This window comes from Dendrobium catenatum, unplaced genomic scaffold (assembly GCF_001605985.2).
Source record: "Dendrobium catenatum unplaced genomic scaffold, ASM160598v2 fragScaff_scaffold_716, whole genome shotgun sequence".
Taxonomy (NCBI): domain Eukaryota; kingdom Viridiplantae; phylum Streptophyta; class Magnoliopsida; order Asparagales; family Orchidaceae; genus Dendrobium; species Dendrobium catenatum.
Genome location: NW_021319178.1, coordinates 1,657,633 through 1,664,234, shown reverse-complemented (window position 1 = coordinate 1,664,234; position 6,602 = coordinate 1,657,633).

The following is a 6,602-nucleotide window of genomic DNA, read 5'->3' as shown; positions in this document are numbered from 1 at the left end:
TAAATACATATACATAAATACTATTTATGGCCTAATACTGCAGCGCCCACTAGATCAGTGCTAAAGCGCTCTATATTAAAAATTTTATATTTTTCAAATAAATTTATTTCACATATTTGAGTAATTACAATATCCTCACTTTCAAAAAATATCATCATCGATATTTCTATATCAGTTTGAGAGAGAGAGAGAGATAGTATGGTCAAAATAAAATTTTAAACTTAAATCAACTAATTATAAATCAAAAATCACATTTTCTATTTTGCTCATAAGCTATAGTTATATTTTAATTCATTCAATAATCATTGCTCTGATATCATTTTATCACACTCTTGGATTTATATTGGAAGAATTATATCTATCTTTTATTTAACCATGTAACTAGAGCTTATCAATGAATAACAAAAAAAACATAATTGCATTTTGTCTAGAACTGTTGGTAAAAAAATTATGCATGTTATCCATAGCCTCATATCATAGGATCCTTACCCTTTCTTAAAAGAATATAAAATCATATAATAAGCACATAGTCCAATAAGTAATTAAAATCATACAACTAAAATTAATGAAGATACAAGAGAATAATGTGTTATAAATTATATAAACAAATATATGCATCAATGTCTATACTGATTATATGTATCAGTTTATCCTTCTATAGTTCATCACATGCATCTCAATCTATTACACCATCAATCACTGTATCAATAACATTTAATGATACTAATGCCAATAACAATATTAGTATCATAACCAATAATGATAAATTATGTTAAAGACCGTAAATAATTTTAATATCAGTCATAATATCAGTACAATGATCGTAGCAGTGTCGGTATCAATATTCATATATTCAATGAGTATATCTTAAGGTTATCTTGCTCGTGTACTTATGACTCCTAATCAGTCGCCTTTAATAACTCCCAATTAATATACTTATTATAATTCCAATTGAATCACGTGAATCGGTCGTCCTGACTCCTTATAACTCTTAATCAATCTCCAGCTCCTTATGACTTCTAATCAATGAATCACGTGGATCAATAAGACATAACATGGAGTTATCATATAATATATATGATATCATTCAGTACTTCATTTAAAATATAATAAAATTATATCAAATCATTCATAATGATCAAATCAATAATATATCTAAACTTGCACAGTACGTAAAAATTTATGAAATTCTGAGATAATGCATTTTTGGCAGATTTAAGAGAGATAAAATTCATAGAAATCAAAATCATTGAAAACAGAAATAAGAAATTAGCCACTTAACATGGATTAAATAAAATCGGTAACAAGAATGGCTAACAAATATGATCCAAAAATATTTCTCTCTCCTCTCACTTATTCCCTTCTTTCAATTTCTTCCTGGTCAAGCAACTAAGTGAGGAAGTCGGTGGGATGAGACAAAGATATTTATAAATACATATACATAAATACTATTCATGGCCTAGCACTGTAGCACCCACCAAATCCATGTCAAAGCTCTCTACTTTAGAATTTTCATATTTTCCAAATAAATTTATTTCATATATTTGAGTTATTACATTTATTAACCCAAGTGATGAAATAGCGGTGAATAAAAATTTGGTGGCATATGATAATAAGATGGTGTCAAATTATTATAAAAATTAGCTAGTACTATCACTCATTTAAGAAGTTACATTATATGATGACAATAAATAAAGTTTTAGGGGAAATGTTATATGGTGCTAAGAGAAAGCTAGCTAGTATTAACTCAATGAGGAATTTAAGCAACTGAACAACATATGCTTGTAATTAGGGGTGTCAATATTTGACACGACACGAAAATCAGACCCGAAATTTTCGGGTTGGACCTGACCCGTTTGAAAATCGGGTCGGGTTCGGGTTCATGAATTCGACCCGTTTGAAAAACGGGTCGGGTTCGGGTTGACCCGGTGGGGGGTTTGAATTTCTGACCCGTTTTCCTACCCGGGTCGGGTTAGGGTCGACCCGTTTGAACCCGGGTCAGTTCCGGTTTCGACCCGAACCCGACCCGTGACCCGAAATTGACACCCCTACTTGTAATAATGAATCATCTCTAAATATTCCTTATGTTAAAAGTCTATCAACCTAGTATAACTAGGATGAAGTTTCATTAGACCTGAATATTACCTACCAAATGAAACTAATGTGGTGCTTATAAGATAATCAAATCCTTCTAATCTATGGTATAATACTCAATATCTCTCTCTTTGGATTCGATCTCTTAATAGTTCTTCCCACCATTAGAACGTTTTTGAGACCCCATGCAACCTCAGTGAGACATCAAATTAAGCTTATTAGTGATGAGGGTGACAAAACCTCTGTATTTTTTTTATTTTTTTATAGTCAGAAGCTACTTTGAGAACTATATTTGCTACCGTGTGATAGCTATAAGAAAGTTGTTCTTCTAAAAAGAAATTATTTATTAAAAAATATTATTTTCCCCGACAAATGATTTACAATAATATTTACGAAATATTATAACCGCTCCATAAATGAGCCCTAGGCGTTCAAAAAAGATCAATAACATTCCCGTCTATAGGGATAGTAACACCCTAGATTGAAATATGAAGATTATTATTATTATTATTTAATGCTAAGAACTAAATATATGATAATCTTCTTTATTTTACCTTATGAAGAAATTTGTATGGTATGATTGTTTGATCTGAACTTCTATATGTTAATTATTGTTATACAAATCTAATAGCATCTCGTTTCCAAATGAGCAACAAAAAGATTAAAATCATATTATTATTTAATATATATTGAAGAAGTCTCTCATGACAACCACCATTTTGATGATATTAAATGTATAACACCTAATATTGAACAGAAAGCAACTGCTAAACTATGAGGTCACCAATAAATATTTTCTTTTATGGATACCTTTTTTTTTTGGCTTATATTATGAAAGAGTAATGGCATGTCATATTCTATAGATAAGGAATCAATATGATTTTTTTTTTTAATTAAGACTAAATGGGTGGAAAATGAAATTTATTAATATGTAAAAGCTTAAGGTCAAATGTATTGAAGTGCTTCAAGTATAGTATGCTTAAACAAAAATGAAGTTTTTTTTATTCTTATTTTTTTTAGTTTTTAGTTTTTGGTTGAAAGAAGCCAAAAGGAAAGTTCACCTCTAGAACTAGGGCTGCAAACGAACCGAGCCGAGCCGAGTATGTGAGTGTTCATGTTTGTGTTCATTTAATATCAGCTTGTTCAAGTTTGGTTCATGTTTGTTCGAGCTTTATTGTTAGTGTTCATGTTTGGTTCATTTAAATTAATGAGTGTTCATGTTCGGTTCGTGTTTAGTTCATGTTCATTCGTTTAGTGCTTATCGAGCTTGTTCGCGAACATATTTAACGAATTTTTTTTAACTATCAAACAAATACGTTCACGAACATAACTATGAACAAACACATTTATAATAAAAGCAATTGTCTATGAAACAAAGGTAATGATTATTTATATTTATTAATTTTATAGTCAAATATTAATTATTTTTATCTAGCTTATTCACGAGTTCAAAATCGAACACGAATCAAGCTTTTATCGAAATTCTTATCGAGCTTAATGTCGAGCTTGTTCACGAACTTCAAAGGATGTTGTTCACGAACATAAATGAGTCGAACACATTAGTGTTCAAGTTTGTTTATTTAAAAATCGAGTATTTATAATATTGTTCAAGTTTGTTTGTTTTGCTAATTAAACTATCGCAAACGAGCTTTAATCGAACCGAACAACGAGTAGCTCGTCGAACATTTGGTTCGCTTGCTGCCATATCTGGAACTCCAATTAATTAATTATTTTGAATATTGCATATCCTTCATTAATTGATATCAAATTTGAATCCTCGGCTCCAAAGGTCTGCCTTTCATATCATGACTTGCTTAAAAATAAAGTGATTTTAGATTTTTTTAAATTTTCTAATTTTTATTTGAAAAATAATAAAAAAAATGATAAGATATATTTGTTAACTTTTTTTTTTAATTTTAAACAAAAAGTTGATTTGTTTTAACACAAAAAAAAAATGCTTTAGATATTTTGTAAATTTCAAAATGGAATTTCAATCATCATGACAAAAAATGTTTGAATCCTTCTAACCTTTAACGTGATCTCTAAATAAAATTTGAGTGTATTTTAATGACTATTTTTTTTTTTGCATATATTAGAAGTGTACAAATGGTTAGCAATTTTCAAGATCTAAGGTGCAGGGCAAGCTATCAACAATAACCCTTTGGACCAACCAGACTTAATGACTCGATTTGATACATTATCATGTTACCAATTGACCAAGGAAAAAGTTCCACCATGAATTTTAACTTTAGGCAATTCATTTTTCAAGACATTGCTCAGTACTATCAAACTAACTAGATAAGTTGTGCATGAATCTCCATCTTCCAATTGATCCCCTTGAGAGTTTGACACCTTCCTAGGATGAATCACCCCTCTATTTCATATTTGATTTCTTTCTAATTTCCATCATGGCCTAAAACCCTCACCCTATACTTTTGCATGCAATCTTTCCTAAGAACACCATAATCTTGAAACTCATACTACATCACTGCCATGGTATGAGTAGAAACTTATGACACCAATATGATGAGTGATGAATGACTCCAAGCTTTATCTCTTTCACATCCTCAATAACCACACCCATCCCACACCAAATCCTTAAGATTTATAAATACATCATTTCCTTACTTAGCCCATCGAATCCTTAAGATTTACAAACATGTCTTTTCCTCAAGAATAAAAATGTTGGAGCTTGTTGAGAGGAACTTCTATATACAAGAAACTAGACCTCAACTTCCACCTTTTCCTCTTTTTCTCCTTAAGTATTTCTTTGATAGCGATGATTAGTATGTAAGGTGGAACTTCTTTGTAACTATAAATTTTTCATTTTCCATTCTATATATTCCCCATCTCTACCCCATAAATGTAGATTAATATAGAAAATCATTGTTTTCATGTATGTTTTTATTATGCTCCCCACTTATCTTTGATGGAATTTTCTTATATTATATGAAACTTTCTAGATTCTCTTTCTCACTGAGCTTTGTCAATGGTGCAATAGATGAGGTCGCTTCATGTCTATTTGGGCCTCCTATAGCCATTCAAAGAGACATTTTAAGTTTAGAAGTCCAATAACAGAGCTTACCTCCTGTAGCCAATGGTATTCTCCTACCTTTCCAATTGAACATCCTACACCCATCTCCATCTTCAACCTAGGTTCCCTTTATAACTCCTCCCATGCATCATCTTCATTAGTGAATGTATACCCTCCCTTTATCCGTAGTTGAGCTTAAATTAGATCTTACACTTTGGTCGTATACTTCCACACTAATATCTTCTTTGTATTTTCCACTATTTGTACTAGAGTTCATTCAATCTTAAGTTTTTGAACTAGTTTATCAGTAACTTTATTAAATTCCTTTATAAAATATGTTTTTTTTTTCACACAATATATTTTTATCCATCAAATGACACTTGTCATCCCTATACTCACCTTAAGCATCAAATCTAAGCTCTTTTATATAGTTAAACACCATAAAGTCTATCAATCCATTAAGTTTAAGGTGATTCTCATTGAACATCATTAGTTCTAGGATCACCTATATGTCAAATAAAGAGAGGGTAAATGACACTTGTCATCCCTACTTGAAAGAATAACTTTTAGGAGTAGAACAAGTAATACATAAAAAATCAATGGGGTAAACTTGGTATAAGGAAAGGATATAATTGAGGTTAATGATGCTATAATGACCTATATTTTAATTGATTAATGAACTATTAATTTACTAGATCGAAATTGATTTGAAATCCTTGCTTGTATGAAAATCTTGTTAGGAACACTATAGTGAAGTGTTGAAGCTGGAGAGCAGATTCATGCTAGCCTCTTTATATGGAAGGTTCTAGTTGAACGAGCATGGTGACACCAATTTCTCTATTATATAGCAAATTGGGCCATGGCTACAACATTATTGTCTCAAGAATTACATTGCTAGGTCAGAAAAGTTATAATTTTTAAATAACTCAAACCACTATTATATTTAAGTGTTATAAGTTTCCATATAAGCTCCATTTGTGTCCTTGGCCGGGAAGGGAGAATAGAAGGGGAAGGGAGAGGAGGAAAGAGAAGAGAGAGAAGAATTGTTCCATGACATTTCTGTCCATTTTTCCAGTTGGCAAAGTTACTATGATAGTGGTATGTAACCTTTACCCTATCTCTATTTTTAATGATTTTGATTTCTAAGATATCTCCCTCTCAAATCTGGTTAAAATCCATTTTCTCCTGATAAAAAAAAATTACTATTTAACTTTTGATATGTTGTAGATATCTTAATTCAACATATTATAATATGATCATATTGAGATTTCACTAAGTAGCTTTACATGAATATGATTTCATATGAAATACTAAGAATGAAAGCACACTGAAAATTATTTAACACTTATATACTAATTCTATTAGGTCTTGTATAACATACACATATCATTATTCATCTAATATGACATGCATACTGACATGAGTAACTTGATAGGGCATGTATACTAACATGCACACTTAATATATCTATTAT